Source organism: Xiphophorus hellerii, chromosome 17 (genome assembly GCF_003331165.1).
Source record: "Xiphophorus hellerii strain 12219 chromosome 17, Xiphophorus_hellerii-4.1, whole genome shotgun sequence".
NCBI lineage: Eukaryota > Metazoa > Chordata > Actinopteri > Cyprinodontiformes > Poeciliidae > Xiphophorus > Xiphophorus hellerii.
The window spans coordinates 13,509,658-13,529,261 of NC_045688.1; the positions used below are offsets into that span (position 1 = coordinate 13,509,658).

Here is a 19,604-nt window from a genome sequence, read left to right on the forward strand (position 1 = left end):
CCTCCTCTAACTGTTGATGTGCCTTGTTGATAATTTGACCCCAAACTTGCTGAAAGAGTTTTTCTTCAGTTCTTTAAGTTAATCTTTTTTGCTTTCGACACACATTTATCAATAAATGGCATTATAGCAGAGGGCTGCACTGTGATCAGATGAGTTTCAGGCCGAGGAGGAACTAAGCCTGGGAAGGAACAGATCACAAAACACAAAAAGGCAGACAGACTCTCTTTAAGTGCTCTTTCACGCTACAATTAAAGATCCACAAATCATCAAATTTTACAACGTCCCATGTTTTTAATAAGTCCAAATCTGTGACTTTATAATCTACGTTTTCATTACCAGACTGTGTCCGGACCGGCTTGCCATTCGATTCGAATTCAAACTTTGAGAAAGGCTGCTTCGGAGGGTGTTTACGGTCTTGAACTCAGCAGCTTGTCAGATTTAAATCTTCACAATAAGAAGAAAATATATACTGCCCTCTGAATGTCAAATAAAAGTTTTCAAAGCTGATAAAAACGGCTTGCATAATAATAATAATCAGAAGAACACAAGGAAACGGATGATACACCTGGTTCCTGTAAAATAACTTCAAAGTTTGATTATCTTCCACATTTAAAAAAAAAAAAGGGGGGGGGGAGGTAATATTGACTAACCACACTGAATTAGCACAAAGTAATCACAACACTAAATTTCTGTCTTCTTATAAAACAGTGTGACACAGATTGCAGCCTGTTTGGTTGTTTTCTTCTTCGATCCCTCCCCTCCAAATGACAGATTAGCAGAACCCAGAGGATGACTCTTGTCGGCACATCTGGACAACACCTGATCTGAAGGAGGCTGCCCACCGGACCTCCACTGAGCCGCATTTAACAAATGAGGGGTTTTATTGCAAAGAGAGGAAGGAGTGGGAGGTATAGACCAACCACTGTCCCATCGCTGGATTAATCTTTCCAATCAGAAAGTGAGCAGAGGGATTTTCTGACTCATTCATTGGATGGTGTTTGTTCAACGGGGAGTAAGTTTTAAGTTAAATTCACACAAAAAAAACCCTGCTTGACTCGCTCAATTCATGGAAAAACAAAAACAAAAAACTTCACTAAAAGTAATGGAAGAGATATGGAGTGTGAAAATACTGGGCTGATATGCGTTGCATTTCGAGAGATGCCTGCAGAGGTCACACATGAGCTGAAAGCAGACAGAGAGAAGAGTAGAGAAGAGAAGCGGCGCAGACACAGGAGCTACAGTAACACAAAATAAAAATGCTCTTTTCCTTTATGTGACTGGAAAACACCCTGAGGTCGGGGATAAATAGTGGAAGAGATTTGTACAGCGTTAGGAAAAGATAACTTTGTGGCAATAAAAATGTGAGCTGTGGCCCTGCAGCATGGAAGGCTGGAATTATCTGCATGCAAAGAAAAAAAAAAGTAAAAAGAGCTTAATTCACTCCATCTTTATCGTCTTTAGAATAGGAACCACTGAAGCCACTTTTATGAATGAAAACGAGATCTAATCCCACAACCCTGTATGACTACACAGTTATCTTCTAATTGGGCTGCTTGAAATGTGCCCACTTATGAAAAACAAGACATGGCATGGCGTTGAAGTCCTTTCCGTAACATACGAGGGTCAAAACTTTATTATTTTTCTTAAACATTTTTGAACAATGCAAAAAGTGGAACGAGCTTATGGCTTCGGCATGAAGTGCAACCAGCAGCCTCCGCACCAAAGAGAAAATAACTTGGACCAGAGCCACCGCATGTGGCCGTGTAAAAGTCAAAAAGAAATATTTTGAAACACAACAAACACGAGAAACCATATTAAATACTCGCACCAAGACGTGGAAGAGAAACAGCTGTCGAAGTTTAAGACGGCGTCGCGGCCTTCTGGTTTGTAATCAAATCAAATTGTGAAGTGCTTAAAGATTCCCACTCCGACCGGCTCAACGTTCTCGTTACGTTGAGCTGAATTTAAAGCGACAGCTGGCAAGCTGGGAGCGGCTTGTGGTGTGGCGGAGCGACTAGTTAACCAGGTGACACCAGCTTTCCCTGCGCATTTTTGATTGATTATCAAACATTATTGCAATGTTTTGTAGTGGTAGGAACAACAGCTACTTAGTTTTTAAACGCAATCAGTTAAATCTGGTTTTACACTCTGTTCAAAATGTTAGAGCAAAATCTTGTGACACGATCAAACCGTGGTGTTTTATCTCCAGTTTATCATAAAGTAGGAATCTCACTGAGACGTGCAGTGCGCTCAGCAGGAATGGAGGGCCAGAGACCGGACTCGACCTGTTTTTTTCCTGGTCTCGGTTTGTTACGCCTCAGTCTCGGGTTTGGTCTCGGTTTGTTGGGCCTTGAGAAATTGGGTCAAGCGGTTCGAGACTCCAGCTTGTTGTGCGTCTTTACCAGCAGACGAACAACAAACTGATCGGGAATTAAAAGCGACACGAGTGATCAGAGCGCAGCTGCATCCCACCGACTCAGAACAAATTCAATATTGTTGCTGATGACCGGGAAATTGTGTTGCATGTGAATTTTTACGACGCCAGACGGCATTTGGTCCGTGGATTTAAATAAAAGCGTCTGTGTGATCCCGTGCAGTCTAGCTTTTGCTGAGCAAACACCTGCAATCTGACTGCGGAAAATTATTACATTTGCTTTTCAAAAACAGGAAGTATTTGAAGAAGGGGGGGAAGAAAAAACACAGAGAAACTTGCACATTTTGTCCACTGCCAGGATTAACCATATGCAATGTGGACATCTGCAGCGGACACAAGGAAAACTACGTAGCAATAACAAAAAACATGCACGACTCTCAGTTTCAACACTAAGCAGCTACATAGAAATAAAATGAAAATAGACACTGAATCTGCATGTAAGAGCTGCAGAAAAAAATTACTCTATAGAGAATCACATTTTGAATTGATTCAAAATGCTCCAAATTAATTTTAAAATGCATTTATATCTTAGCCACTTCTATTTGTGAATAAACGGCGAATTGCATTACGCGTCTCTCCAACATGTATATTTTGAATAACTCTTTGATATTTCTTGTAATTTAAACCTCCTGCGGTATTAAGAAATGGGGTCAATTGGACCCTGCCAGGTTTTACGGGGTTTTTTTTCTTGTGTAGTTTCGGGAACTAACGGTCTGACGGTACAACCCGCTTCCTCGCTGTCTGATCATTACATCAGCAGTAGGGTTAAGAAAAAGCCAGACAGCTAAGCTAACCTAATACTGGTAATGAAAGCCTCAAACCTATTTTTATTAAAAAAATAAACTGTCGACTGAACAGAAAAATTTATTTCTGAATTAAAAATCGTTTCTGAATCAAATCACAATCCTACAAAAATCGGAATTGAAAAGATCGACACTGAAAGATTTGCATTCCTACTCTACACCCATAGAAACAAAAAGCAACACTATTGCAACATTGTCTGAGCCACACTAGCCACCTTTTAAATTAAGGCACAAACTGTGCTCTTTCCAGCGGTATCAGTATCACAGCTCTACATGTAAAACTCACTTAACCCACAGCCGATGTAGAGGGGAAACAAAGACTAACTTATCTTTGGTGTTTTATGCTCATAATCGGTGCGGGAGAAAATATTTGAAAATGGTTCCTCTAATCTGCTGTTGCTGCGTCTCAGTGATTCTTGATCGTTTTTGGCTTTTTCTGTCACCTGTTGGCTGCGTAACTTTTTTAAATTGCATAGTTTCTATTGGCTCTGATGGTTTTGAGAATTTAGCCTTTGTGAGCTAATTTGCATGCCGACATAAAATAATAATAATAATAATAATAATAACATTAAAATGCCTAAAGATTTATTGACATGTCCTGGATATGTGTCTTTAGGAGCAGTAAGCTTTTTAACATCTGATGAACTGTTTTTAGACTGACATATGTTTTTTTTCTTAAATATGACAAATCTTTATTAGTCTACTTTTCTTACAGTATTTTTAAATCTAGGATACAACTCTTGTGCAATGTAAACTGATTCATTTAGTTTAGAAAATGTATATCACTGCATGTCTATTCATTCTTGTTTTATACAAAAAGCAATGCCTTTAAATATTTGTCAAGGTTCTAAACATTCAGCCTCGATTTTAGTCTCCCGGACTCGACTCCTTCCCTGATGCCAAGTTCCAGTTATTCAGTGCAGAGTTTCTGACCGTTTTATCGTTTCTGTACTTTCTGGCCTAAGCTTCCAACATTTCTGCTTTAAAACCTTCGAGTTTTCAAGCTTTTATTTTCTGCGAGCCACACCTGACAATAAAAGTCAGGTTTTTACGCCACGGTCCCGACCAACATCAAACCTCTGCTTAAGTCTGCAGTTCGATATTATAAATACTCCGACTATTATTCGGAACGCTGGATATCTCTGGCAACCTTTTTCAAAAGAATAAGCCAAACAAACAACAAACAAATAAAAAAAAAAGAATACTGCTGTGCCTTGTCAGAGAAAAATGATGGGAGCTGGCTGAACAAACAGAACAAAGTGTCCCACCCTATCAGTCAGAAGATGATCCTGCAGCCGAGCCATGCTCCAAACCACACAACTTGATTTCAAATTCAAGTGAAGCCCCCTTTTGTTTCCAAATACACTAATTACTGTACGACACGCTGATTTATGTGCAAAGAGAAACATGCAAACTGTGTCCACTTAATCATACTTTGCAGCCACAAAAAGAACTCACAGACTTGATGATTCCATACAATTACTGCATTCTGTGGCTTTCGTACAGAGCGCTGTATGTGTCATCGCTGTTGTGTGTGCGTGTGTGTGTGTATGTATATGGTGTGGTGGGGGGGGGGGGGGGGGGGGGGGGGGGTCTTTTCCCACTTGAAAGAGCACAAAGAAGAAGATTAAGGGGAACATCTAGTTTCCTGTGCTCTGTTCAAGCAAACACAGCGAACTCTTCAGAAACTGATAATGATCTTGTGGGAGATGAATTATGCTGCACCAGTAAATTCCAACAAACTGAAATGCAAGTTAAAACAAACATGATCAACCAAGAGATGGAAAAAAAAAAAAAAAAACGACACAGGTTGAGTAATGTGCATTCAGTTATCTACAAGAGTAATGCAGAGGCAAAAAAAATACATGAAAAAAAAAAATCAACCAACGCAAGTTTTCAGAACGTTCACATTTTGTTGAATTAAGAATGCACCGGGGAAGTTTTGAAGTTTTACGTCCAGTTCTAATTCAATTAGAGAGACCAGGACGAAAGAGGCGCCAGAAGGAGGTGGAAGCAACGACAGGACTGAAGAAAATGTGGCTGATATCGTCGTCGCAATCGTGACCAAAACTGTGGCTGCGGATTGATTTTTCTGCATCACACAAAGCTGCCTGTGTTTTCAAAAGAGAGTAGATAACTACAAGGCAGAACGGAGAGCTTTCAACCTCCGTTTATGGCGAGTCCCCCTCTGTCTCTCTCTCTTTTTCTCTCACAGTGTGATGTCACCTCTGTTATACTATTATAATTAATAATGTTCACTCGCTGGAGAAAGGAAAGAAAATAAATATTTTGATTGACAAAACAGGTTTTACAACAACCACGAAATAAAGATCAGTGCACGTCTCTCCTCTGATGACATCCACTGGATTTCTCCTGTTTCCACACTAGTAATTACTTCCCTGCAGAGCCAAAAGGCTGCTCCGTTTGACTTCAAAATGCCTCGGCTTCGATTGCTCGACAGAATTTCAAAGTCAGAAATCAAATTTGTAGCTTCACATGAACAATTAACACTACTAAGTGGAGTGTTAATGACATTTAAGAGCGCGTGACTCGAGGAATCGTGCTCGCAACCACATTCTCCGAATGTTCCCGTGCTCACCTGCGCTGCAGCGTCTTTCGCTTCCCAGACCGTCCTCGCTCAGCCCGACTCTCTTCCTGCAGCAGGAGCATAAAAACAGAAAGAAAAAAAAAGTGAGTTATAAAGATTAAAGACGGCAGAACATTTCCTGCCTGTTGTTTCAACTTGCACTGTGAAATATTATTGAGCTTCCTGATTAATTGGGACGCAAAGTACGAGGTTTAGCTGCGTTCTTTTCTCTCAACACACCCCTGGCAGCACAAGTTGGGAACAGGACATTCTTAATGAAACAGTTCTGCTGCTGCTGGACGTAAAACCGTCTCGAATTTATCCACACTTTCATTTTATTTTACTTTTTTCTTTTAAACCATAAGTTTTAGTCGTTTGTTTTAATTACGAATCAAGAAATTAACGTTCATTTTTCCAGAGCAGAGCCGTGATACAGTCTGAGATGAATCGAGGTTTACAATATAAATATTTACCAACACATCTGCTGCTGCTGGGAGCGGACGCGTCTCCTGAGCGAGTCCGCCCCGCTGCCCCACTGATAACCGCTTGTGCAAACACACAACAAGTAAAGACAGGGAACACAGTTCGTTAAAAACTCCTCTTTATAGTCCCACTCCCAACACAAACTCCTGAAGAGCTCCTGTTCCTGCTTCAATCCTGCAGGCTCGCAGTTCAAACGACGTTGCACAACACATGAAAGGCGACCAAGTAGGTGGTTTTCAGTTTGAATATTAGGCCTGGTTTAATTCCCTAAATTCATCCGTGACCGCGATATGCGCACGATTCTTTGAAGACGAAGATTATGTGCAATTAGGGTTTAGGTCATGCCGTTTCAACATTTCTTCCATTTGCCCTGGCCTGAGTTCAGTTTCCTGAGTTATCGGAGAATACATTTACACTTTATGAGCTTCAAACTGAATGAATCCACATCAAGTTAGACCTGAGAACAATATTACCGTTTCGGGCTGCCAATAAGCTAAGCTCCCAGTCCCTTTCTGCTATAGCATTCCAATAAAATTAAAGTGATCTATCACTACTGTACATCACATCACTGGCTTTAAAAAGCTTGTGAGTGTCTTTTTCTTCCTTCCTTACTAATAATACAGACTACTTTTGCTGCAGGTTTGTTAGAAACGTAACCCAAAGAACCGACACTGCTCCCCACGGGGACGGCTTCGCTTGCTTTCAGCTCCTTTCATAATTCTCACAAAATGTGTAAACTCTAAAAAAAAAAATTTTTTTTAAAAAGCAATGCGTTTTAATTTTCATTAAAAGAAAGAAAAAAAAGGGAGGAAAGAAAACAGAGGAACAGACAACAGCTAAAAAGAAAGAAGCAGCAGGATGGATTGCAGAGGGTTAAAGCGATGTAGTGTCCTGGGCTTTTTTTTTCTCTCTCTCTCTCTCTCTGATTCACAGTGGAAAGAAAAGGCCTTTTCCTTGTCCTCAGTTGAACTCCACATCAGCTTCCTGTTAGAAAGGCAAGGAGGAAACACCCAGAGCAATATGCAAGTGCACACCCACACACAAACACACACACGAAGGTACACAGAGGAAGGCCTTCACCAGCGGATTCCTCGCTGCCAGAGAAATTAGGTCAAGCACTTAAATGGCCCTGCACTGAGATTTAAAATGCCAAGCGGAGCAGAGGAATAAACGTGGACGCAAACGGGGCGCCTGTTGCACTTCAAAAAAAAAAAAAAAGTACAACACACACACACACACACCCAAACGCACGCCGGCACGCAAACTGTACTCTTGCGGCTGGCCACATTAATAACGCCACCGAAAACGGAAACAAACAGAAGCAGGCGTTCACCTGCAGATAAATGTGCCCTCCATCTGTGTGTGTCACACACAATCTCATGCATTATGTATTTTAAAGAGACTATCCAGTATGGGTGTTTTGTTCCCCCCTCCCCCCCTCCAACCCCACCCCCACAAATACAGTAAATGTACACCAACTATAAAAACCCAAGAAGGTATGGAAGTCTGGGTTTCCACTGCGGGGTTTCACAAAATGTAAAGAAAGAACAAGATGAAGAAAAGGAGAGCTGCTCTCAGGGTTGATGACATCACACATATCGAGCCAATCAATTGGCATAGCAACTTTAATAGGGGACTTTAATTGAAGACAAGCAAATAAAGAGGAACAAAAAACTAACAGGAAAGACAAATTCTGAGTCAGTTTGATTTTACAGAAAAGTTAGCTAGTAGCTTGAACAGCAGTGCCTAGCTAAAGTACAAGCTAAAATACTACATCTATGACTCTAGCAAGGTTTCCCCCAGAAAACTTGCTAAACCTGGTGGTTGGGTTCTAAGGCAGTCATTCATCCAGCGGCCCGTCGTGTTTTTGAATTAAAATTTATTTTTAATTTGACAGGAAATTTGAAAATATCACTTGATAATTATGTGTTATTGAAAGATTGGAAGATTAACACCTGAACACCAACAATAAAGTCTTAAAATAACTTCAATAAATTAGCAATGCTAAGCCTGGTGGGGGCACAAGGAAAGCCTGGTGGGCCACCAGGCTTATAAAACACTGAGGGAAAACACTGCTCTAGCAAGTGATTCATTTGACTGTGCATAAGGCTACAAATCAGATTAAAAAGATACAATACAGAAAATGTGACCATGAATAAAGTTTAAAAAATAATAATTCTACTGATAGCACCAATTCTTATAGTTTCTGTCCACTTTTTGAATAAGAGTGAACACATTTTTGCAATATGATATCAGTGATGTAGCAATCAATCAGCATGAGAAATGGCAATAATGTGACTTTCAAAGTAAAGCAGCTGTGAAGAGGTTGGTTGCAACTAAATGTTGCTGCTGGTGCAAAACTTGAGGCGCATCAGTGCAGCCGGTGTGAGGAGTTCGGCTAAAACCCTGCTTTACAAGACTCTCTAAGTGTCTCGCCATGCAACACTGCAGTATCAGCCAAGCATGTTGGGAGGAAAAAAAATAAAATAAAATCCCCGGGTCGCCTGACCTGAAACGCCCTGCGAGAAACAACACACGCCATCGCCATTACAGCCAATCAACTATTCATAGAAAAGCTGTGCTGGGCCTGATCTCAACGTTTAGGGTTTCAATCAATTGCATGAGATATGAGAGTGCAGTGGTGGGAGTGAGAGGGAGGATGAAGCTGCTGAAAGCTAATGAGTGAAAATTTGGGTGAATCAAAGCAACCCCCCCTCGTCACCACCACCACCCTCCTCCTCTCTCTCTCCCCTCTCCCCTCCTAAGTCCTTGTCTCTATGTTTCCCCCACTGCCACAGCTAGGCCCTGGTGCTACAGGGCAGCAGTGCAAATCAGAAGATAATCGCGCCAATTTTCACTCTACAGCCCTGTGCGTTCTCTGCATCACCGCCACAAAGTGGAGAAACAAGAGCCAGCCCATTGTGTGAGAGCCACTTGTGTTTCTGTTCCATTTTCTCCAAGGCACAATGGCATTTTCCTGTTTATAGCCATAGCTGCGCTTTATAAACACGCCGTATCAGGGGTAGTAATACATCACATAAAAGAGTGTGATAGCTGGAGCTGCGGCCAAGGGGTCATTGTGACCCAGTTCATATACTGCCTCCTGACAGCTCTGGTCCTCTTTCCAGTTAAAGAGTGAAGTGGGGGGAAAAAACACTGAGAAAAAGATCGTTTCTTGGAAAACTGATAGTATGAGCAGAATCTTAGCCTAACTAGCCAACCCCCCCACCACCACCTAGCTTACACATACACAAAGCAAAATACAAAGCCAGATGTGTAGGAGAGGAGCCGAAGGAAGCAGCAACCTTTTGCAATAGCTTGTTAAAGTGAGCTGTGCCGGTTTAAACTTTTAAGACTCGTCCAGAGTTCAGCCAATGCTTTGCAGTGCGACGCCAAAAAGCTCATTCTGTTCATTCTCAACTTGCAAAATGTAAAGTAAACGTCTAGCTGCAGCAGGAAATGCGTGGTTGCATTTGTCACCCCTTGAATGCAAGAGACCACGTTGGGTTATTCTTGGAGGATGAGCAACTGTACCGATTAATTATGCATAGCCGAGTGGAATTTTGAACAAAACTGAACTCTGAATGAACCCGACGTGTTTGAGAATGTCCGCACACCTTAAGGGGAATTAACGCCAACAATAAAATCATGAGAAATTGTCATACTTAAAAGTAAAATGTTCATTTTATTCCTGAATCAAGGGTAGGAACCAATATATCAATATATAACCCTTTACTGCATTAAAGCTACACATCAGTTTTCTGTGACATCACTCAAACTCATGCTATAGTTTGCCACATTGTCTGCTGTGCGGTTTTTATTGTGAACTTTTTCTTTTAATCAAGATGAAATCTGCAAAAAAAAATAAATAAATCGGTACAACCTTTGATGACATCACAGAAGGCAAACGACCGGTTCTTTGGAGCTGTTAAGACGGCTTTCACAAACAAATCCCTCTTCAAAAGTGCTCATTTTTATTTGGCATCATAACAGTCGAGCTGCTTTTAGAGCACAAAGGATATCAGGAAAATCTGCGAGCAATGAAACTAGGAATTCATCAATCGGCGAACCCTCGTTTGTTTCCCCATCAGTGACTGATGGGTCGAATACTAAAAAATCTGGGCTTCTAACTTGAGAACTTCCTCCATTATTGCTCTATAAAAACAACAACAAATTGCTCAAAAATAATAATAATAATAATAATAATTAAAAAAAAGCCAGATTAGTGCCAGTTTATGCTTGAATGTTTCAGAATGTCTACCGAAATGTGTCAAAGGTCACTTCTTTACCGTATTGCTTTCTAACGCCAGTTGACTGACTTTATTCTTCTGCCTCATTTAAATTCATCAATCTGAACAGAGTGGAAGGAGAACTAACTATTCAAATAAATTGACCAAATGAATAAATTAGATATATGTGAACATAGTAGATTTTTGCAGCTTTCTCCAAGGTCTGAAACACAGATTTAAGATTTTCACTGATTCTGATTTTTTTTTCGAAAGAAAAAAAAATCAGAACAAAAGAAAAAACCGAGGAAGGGCCTATGATAGAGGTGTTAGATTTAAATACAACATTATTGCCGTTTATAAATCAAAGCATATTACACTCAAAAAGAGAGTATCAAAGCGCATGCTGTTGGTTTATGAGATAATAAAACCGAAAACAATGGGAGTTCTTAGCTTTAATACGTTTAAAGAATGGGGGTAGAATTTTCTATTCATTTTTTACTATTTGACCTGTCAATCACCAATCAACCTCCATAAAAGTAAAATTGGCAAACTCTTGATTTCCCATTGGTTAATTTCTATTCAGAACCTATCAAAAATATCTTGAACCTCATGTGATGTCACTGACCCAAATACACTCAGGACAAATTTATTTCTTTTTCTTTAGCGCCCGCTTGTCAAAACATTGTATTTTGTGAAATTCTGTTATAGAAATCTCTTTTTTTTTTATTACTCACTTGTCTTTTTTTTTTTAAAATTTGCAGTGTACATTTGGTAATGGGTAAAAAAATGTTAAAAAAATGTTTTTTTGTTTTAAATCAAAAAAGCACCACTGGATTGCCTCTTTAAAAATGACATTCAGCCACTGTTGGGTTATCTCCTGAATTAATTTTGTGCAAAACTTCTCTGAGGGAAACCACAGTGACACATCGATGAGGGGGCAAAGCCGCAGAGCTGCGTTTCCTTGTCTCACATAGGCTTCAATCCTGGGCGAACTAATTAAACGCACATTTCATACTGAAATCCTAATTGCCCACTTTGTGAAGAGCGGTGATGTTTCCCCCGCTGGACTGATGCGATGATCCGCCCGGCTGCCTTATCTGCGTTTGCTTTGAGGGGGACAACAAAAGCGGAAAAAAAAAAAAAAAAAAAAAAGGTGGAAGATTATGCGTGTCTGCGCGGAGGAACTAGGGCACCAAAAACGGCGACCTCCTTTTTTCGCATTATTTCCTGACTGCATCGACTATCTAATGTGGGATTGTTTGGACGTCGTGCTTTAGATTTGCAGCAGCAGCGCAGGTTTTTGTTGTTAAAACTTGTAGGCTGAAGAACCGCGGATTGTTTCGGCCACAGCAGCGTCAATATCCGCTGACCCAGTCTGGGAGAAATGACATCCGCTGCTGTCGAGTCGAAACACGAACTGCTGCTGTAGCAAATCAAGCAAACGCAAACCAAATAAATAAAGACAAAATATTAGTATTAATTCTTACCGTTATGCCTCAAGTTCATGTGTCAAGTTTGTTGGCTGGTCTCTTCCTCCTCCGCGAGTTTTTTTTATTTTTTATTTCCTATTATTTTCCCCCAGCAGAAAAAAACTACAAAAAAAAAAAAAAAAATACTCCTAAATGCGGCAATTTTGGCTTGCAAAAAATGCTGGTGAAGAGGATATATCGACAGGCATTCTCCAAGAGGAGCTTCCCGAGTCTCGGCAGGCTGCAAAAACGCCCCCGTCTCCCGCGTCTCTCTCCCCGGCCACCTCGCAGAGTTCATCGGGGACACGGAGAAGCTGCCGAGTCCTGCGCCGCCGACGAACACAGATGCGCCGAAGTTCAACTGAGGTGACGCACTTACACAACCTGCCCCGGTGTGCGAGCAGACACGCAACGCCGCTCTGAATCTAATTTAATAAGTCCAAATGTGTGCGAGAGAGCGGAGAAGACGCTCATAACGGGGAAATATGTGTAAAAACTAGGCTGCGTGGAGATGATTATCAGAGGCAGCCTCACTCCCCCCCTCCTCTCCTGCCCCCTCCGCCGCTCGAAAAAGCACTATTTGCTGCTTTATTGCACTCCCAAGAAGGACTTTAAGTAAAAATACTCTCATTTTTATTCGTAAAAAAGCTAATTATAGCCACAGAAAAAAAATATCAGAATTTAAACGATAAAGCAGAACAGCATCCTAGAACAAGTTACCACTTATTTGAAGATGGAACAAAGCTGAAGTTCAGTGCTGCACCTTTAGCAACTTTTAACTCCATCATCAGTTATTTTCCAATTGCATATTCACTGTTTAAATAATATATTACATGGTTTAAAATATTAATAACATACAATATGGCATTTTTTTTTCATATGTTACAATGGCTAGCTAAAAAAAAAAAAAAAAACTATTAGTCGAATTACACAATAACATTGCTAATGATCTAAATGTGTTCCTCCGCAATCAAATTAGATCCCTTATCAAAAACATTCAAAATGGCAACTTTTATTTAACTATGGCAAAACAACTCTGATTTTATGGATATTCCAACTTGTAATGGCCTGTTGTTTCTCCTCTTGTGAGTTAATAAATATCAGTTTCTCCCCGACGTCACAAGTACTTTAAAGACAAGTCCAGACGTGCTGCTGTTGCCCAATTAATCTCGCAAATGCGTTACTGAGTGAAAAACATGAATGTTAAAGGACCATTCCGACATTTACAGAAGTTTTTCTGCATTGGAGACCCTGTAATATATATATATATATATATATATATATATATATATATATATATATATATATAAACAGGGTAAAGTATGCTTAATCAGAGCAGCTTTTATTATGTATGTAGGGTGGGTTCCAGATAGTCCTGCATTTCATATTTATTTAAAATCAATGAATAGCCTTATACACTTCCAAGTTTTTTATAGCTAGACAGCTAATGAAATATCATACAAACCTTATCCTAAAGACTGTCTGTTTAGTAATGCATTTACAAATTAAGTTTGGGCAAACCATAACACATTAAGTGTTAAGGAAGTTATTAATGCATTTTTAATGTATTATCGTGCTTCTTAAGTCTGGATAAAAGTTATATTATGATTAATACCCACATAAAAAAAAAATACACATCTTTACAAAGAAATATTGTAATGTGATTTGACTATTTAAAAAATGTACTGAACCAATTTTGTTTCAAAAAGAATTAAACTCTTCTGGAAATTTCTGACTTAGTTCTTTACTTTCAAAAAAGTTGCATGAGGAACTTTTACATTAAACAATTACATCGCTATTTAATATTAATGAAGCTAAAATGACAACATATTTTGTAAGCTTTTGCTTGAAGAACACACACACACACCTACTAGCTGAGAAACCCTGCTTTACAAGGTGTGTGTGTGTGTAGTAAAGCTGCATTCAAGTGATATTACAGCTGAACCCAGTGACTGGGCTCTGCAACCTATATCCATAAGCACAGAAATAACCTGCAGGATTAGAGCTTATGTGTGTGTGCAAGTGTGTGAATGTGTGTGTTGTATATGGGCTGACCATGTATGCTATAGCCTACGAGGACTACAGGGTGAAAAAACACCATACACACCGTTTTTTAGATTACTTCTGTTGTAATCTGTTACTTTATAATTACCAATAATTTCATGTTATTTTTAGAATGAATTTTTTTTTCTAATTACTCGCATAGTAAATTGTGCCTTTGGTTTAAACACGGGAACTTTATTAATGAGGTTTATTTTTAAAATAAAACATTTACACTAATATGAACACATCTATAATCTGAATGAAACATTTTGCATTTACATATAGAAAATGTTGCATATAATAAACGTGTTTCTAGACATTATGCTAAATTAGAAACTGTAATTTTGGTGAGAGCAGACGTCTCTTTTCATTTATGAGACGTTAGACTTGTGCACTTTATTAGACTTTAGTGTCTTAATTTTACCAAATCTGAAAATGTAACAAAATGATTAATCCTGTGGACTTTTGGCACATTTAGTTTGTAGTAGTTCCATTTAGGGAGGAAGTATAATAAAGTACTCCCTTTCATTAGAGGTAAAGTTGAACACAGAGCCAATAAAAATCTGAAATACTGCAGTGACTTGATGGATTGGCTGGGTTAAGGTCATAAAACAAAACATGTAAGTGAACTGACGTACTTAGAACTGATCGTTCTTTCTTTTTTTTCCTTTTTTTACATTTTGGGAAGTTAAATTATCCCACGTTTGACTTAAAAATCAGTAAGCTAAAAGTAGTTATCTCTATTTTTCTCCCCTGAACAATGTGAACCAGCGACGTGGTCCGGTGGTGAACGGTGCCGATTCTCCTGGAATAGGCCGCCGTCCTCCAGTTTTCATTTTGCAATCACATCCTCTCTGTGCTCAGTCCACGCCACATCTCCAGACAGTATGGATGGCAGCTGAGACAAAGCCCAGCATTCTCCAGCACAGAGGGCCCCCTCTTACTTTTATTTCAGGCCACTGCTCTCAGACACAGACCATTCTGCGCCGAGCACCCAAAGATGGCAGCCAGAAAGGGAAGGAGAGAGAAAAGGGAACGAGGTAGGCCTGAGGAGGCTGAGGGGGGACGTGTGGAAAAAGTGGGCGGAGGCTCTGGCGAGAACCAAAACTCGCTGCCATCCTCACTACCTGATGGTTACTCCGGCCTGTTTCAACCCCCCCTCCACCGTGCTGCAGTGCGGTACCACGCCCCACTTTGTACTGCAAAAAAAAAAAAAAAAACGTAAAATTGGACACGCACAAGGACAGCCGAGTCAGTCACTCTGAGTAGATTACATTCAAACTTCGGTCTGGGTGCAGAAAGTTCTGTTAAACCCCCGAAAAGCTCTGTGTGGGTGTTAAGCCTGCATCATAGTTCAGTGCTCGGCTTTGTTAGGCCTAACAGTGGCTTTCATTTGAACTCTTGTTTAAATGTAAGGTGAAAAATTGGATTTTGTGAAATGGTTTGGAAATCTTTTCCACCTATGTACCACTAATACAGCAAATGTGTTAGTAAATGTATTATAAATGGATGTATGTTTAAATTAGTACCTTATTAAACTAACTTATGTACTCAGTGGTCTTGAGGGGCACACCTAGCATCTAATTGAGATGGCGATAATGGAGAATCCCACATATTAGTAGATGCATAAAAACGTATTTGAATGTTCACACAGATATGTGTGTGTATACATGTGCGTACACATGCACATGGGTATATGTATGTATGTTTGTAGGTATATGGAGGCAGGTGTGTGTGTTTGTATGAATGTGTATATATGTGTTTATGTAGGTATGTATAATTGTTTCTCTTGAACAAAGGGGTGAAGGACAATAAGCTACACTTCTTACTCCTTTTTTAATATGTCAGCTATTTTTATTTGTATTTTTTTGGTTATGCTTTCTTAAGTCTTGTTATTGTGAAATGTATGCTGTGTTGTAATAAGTGTGAACGAAATATTTACACATTCAAAGTAAATCAATTTGAAATGTAGTGAATCTGATGTCCATGTAGGATCCTTCATTTGATCTAGAGGAACTGATTGTACAAAGGCATCAGTCAGGAGATGGGTAGAAAAAAGTTCTGTACATACCATGAAACAGTGAAGGCAGCCGTCTGTTACTGAAGGAAGTACGGAACAACGGGGACATTACAAAAACTGGACTTTTCTCCAAAACAAGTCAAAAGACAAGACTGCAACTGTACAGAGAGGCGACCAAGAAGCACCAAAGAATCTGCAGGAATTACTGCTGGTCTTCATGTTGCAGCAATCTCCTGCGATGTCAATATGTCTAGGCTGAGGAGTAGGATTACAAAACACACAGAAGTCTCCCAAAACCTGGTGAAAGGTTGTTGAACCTCTGGGACATAGTATCTGCGGGTAAGTTTTCCACAAACTACCACTGGGAATCATGGAAAGAACACCAATCCCAAGGTAAAACACGGTGGTGACAGCATCAGATGGAAAACAGGATTTTGTCACAGCAGGCGGATAGTTATGAATTGTTCCAAATAAACAGCTTTGGTTGAAAATCTTTAGGGGCCGGATAAAAACAAGCTAGAAATTAATGACACGGCATAAAGTCAATAATTTCAGAAAAATAATATAATGACTTAGTAATAAAAAAATAAAACAAAGTTCAGTATTTAGAAATGTGGTCTTACCTGAAGGGGACTCAAGACAAGAGATCTGCTTACAATCAGACAGATTTGGAGAACCTTTGCCAAGGAAATGTCAAAAAGTCAAGATCTGAAATCCTCCTACCTGTTATGCTTTCCTCCTTCACACAGATGTGATATTTTAAGCTAAGCAGTACAAGATTAATATTAAATAGTTATGGAACAATTTACTATGATTTCATTTTGTTACAATGCCTTTAACGGGGTTGCCGAGACTTCTGAGAGCTTGATCGCTGCATGCTAGAATTAATTCAAGTATGCACTCACGACTGTTAATAAAACCTTTCCGAGAGGACCCACGGTTGGATGAGCATGCATGTTTTCACAGCAACGCGCTGTTTGAGGAACGATAACAGCTTTTCCCTGAACCTTCTCGGAAACAAAAAAAAAGAAAAAAGAAGGATCTCCGAAGGTCAGCTAGGGCGACTGAACCTCCCAGAGGTCTAACATCCATCAGAAGCGTGAGAAACCGTGCCCACGTCTCTGTCTGAAAGCGAGGCTGCGGCGGCGCTATCGCCTTATTATCAGCAGAGAAGTAGTTGGGCAGTGTGTGTTGTGGCTCGGTTGCCACAGGTAACAGGTCAATGATTACAGAGAGGGGTGACCGAGGGTGTCCTCAAGCCGGGGTCAGAGGGATAACGGCGGGCGCGGCTGCAGCTGCCAACTCCTGGGCTGTGCTCTCGTTGGAGTCATATCTGCTTCGTACCCATTCCCTGGCGGATGTAGATTAATCTACATCAAACTACAAGAAATAATATAAAAAGTTTTAGTAGCTCTGAATGTGAAGGAAGCTAAAGATTAAGGGTATGGTAAGAAGGCCCTGCAACCTCAAGACAATAAATATACCTTGTGCCGCTATATTTCTGAGTTACACAAGACAAAGAGGTGAGACGACAACAGAGGAAATACCAAAGTGAAGACAATCTGGTTGTCAAGCTAACTCAGGTGGGCTGGTTGCATTCTGAATGGTTGTGTGTTTAATAACTTCAGTACTCATCAATAGGACAGCTATTTTTAGTTGGTATTTGGGATTAGTCCACTTCTACTTTTTAACTTCTGTTTAAAGAAACCTTCCATCTTGACTCAGTAACAGCTTTTGTTGCCCTCTGTTTGATTTTGCTACATATGTAACCATTGATGCGCTCGTTGCTCGGCCTCCTGAAGAGGCTGTGGGTACGTTTTTTGCAGCGTCATTACAACCACCTATTACTTTAAATGAATTTGTGCCCCACATCCTCCCTAAATCAAGCATCTAATTCAACGTTCTCATTCTACTTTCTAAGGACAACTGACCTGGAATGACTCCTGTTAAGTTGCTTTAGAAAACTCTTGTCCTTGACACTGTGGTGGTTTTTGATATGGGCAGTTGCTCAGGGCAGCATCTGAAATGGGACAGATACACAAGTACCGCTTAAAGAAACTATATAACTCTGATCTTTGCCTTTTCTCCCACTCCACCAGTCTGAATGGTTACAGACAGCCATTGTCAATGCAGCCCAGGAGAACAATTGAGTTCGTATGCTGTGTCTGACCGGGAACAGGAGGTAAACTTCTACACTGACCACTCCAAGTAAATTATGCCTTCAACAGACAGCACCTTTGCATTTTAGAATAGATTGTGTGACTAAACCAACATGCTCAGATTTATTCAGGACAAAACAGTCATACTTTGACATCCAGTTCAAGCACACACACACAGCTAAGGAGGACTTCATAAAACAGGTCACACTTTATAAGTCACATTGTCGTCCTGTTCCATCTTTCACTGCCTTGTCTCTCGGAGATCGAGGCCCCACCCGCCGCCTGTTCTCCCGCGCTCTGCTCGCTCCTCCCTCCCGCCCTATCCCCTTTCTACATGACATCATCTGCACATCTGTCGTCCCAACAGGGTGCTGGTGACACAGACGGGCCACAAAAATCAGAGGAGCTCTCGCTCTCCTTTTTTGTCACCGTCCCCCTTTCGCTCTTTCTGCCTTCGCAGTATTGTGTCCTGCAAATAACATAGCTGCGTGCTGCATTTTCATCTGCCTGCTTCCTCCAATGTGGCGCGCACGATCTGAGCGAGGCAGGAAACGGCCATTAAACTAAATGATGCATGGGCCTGACTCCAGGCCTTGACCCGTGTGATTGTGAGCAAACTCAATCAGCGAGGTCAGCTTTAACGCGAGGTGACTCCATCAGAAAAAAAAAGAAGACGTTTTTGCTTCACTTTCTCTGATTCGGGCCAATAGATCCTGTTAAAACCAGTTAAGAAGGTTGTATCAGTTAACGTGTGTGTGTGTGTGGGTTACAGTGACGGAGAACGAAGGGGCGGGGGTGGGAGTTTTGGTGTGCTTCGACAGACTGGACCAGCCCATTAAGGCCCCGGGTATTTTCAAGGGGGAATAGAGACTTGGAGAAGTGCAACACATGTTTGATTCCCAAAGCCCTGAGCACAGTAATTCCTTACATATGAATTACTCACAGATCAAAACCCAAGTTGTAGCAGATCACACCAGTTGCTGTGGATTTACAATTCTGCTGGTGTACGTGAACAAAGGCAGATAATCCTATAATTAGATAAATGGGGAAGTTTTGGGGGGTTCTTTTCTCCCCCAAAAAAGTAACGTTTTGCAAAAAAAGAAAAAAGCATGGAAAATAGAACACAAAGGATAAATAAATTTAATTTAATGGTCTCGGGTCTGTGTCTGAAACGAAACGAAGCAAGGTACGCAAGTGAGGATGCAGTCGATTGGGAATGGAAACCAGGAGAACCGCTCCCTTTCACTCTAAACCAACAAAATCTGCTTCAGGGAATAAAGCGAGATTTTTTTTTTCTTTTTAGAAACATGCTGCAAATAAATCCAAAATGAAGCCTTGTAAAGAGCAACAATGTTACATACATTGTGAGCATTCCTC

The 19,604-nt window shown here is 40.4% G+C and overlaps 1 protein-coding gene across 1 annotated transcript in view; it reads right to left on the bottom strand.

The window, feature by feature from the left end:
• pparaa (peroxisome proliferator-activated receptor alpha a) overlaps positions 1 to 12,384 on the bottom strand; it is a 47,595-nt gene extending 35,211 nt beyond the window's left edge. The window contains exons 1-2 of the mRNA XM_032589413.1: positions 12,024 to 12,384; positions 5,837 to 5,892 (exon numbers count right to left, since the gene is read on the bottom strand). The gene's annotated coding sequence lies outside the window, so the exon portion shown is untranslated. The remainder of the gene's footprint in view (positions 1 to 5,836; positions 5,893 to 12,023) is intronic.
• Between the last annotated feature and the right edge of the window lie 7,220 nt (positions 12,385 to 19,604).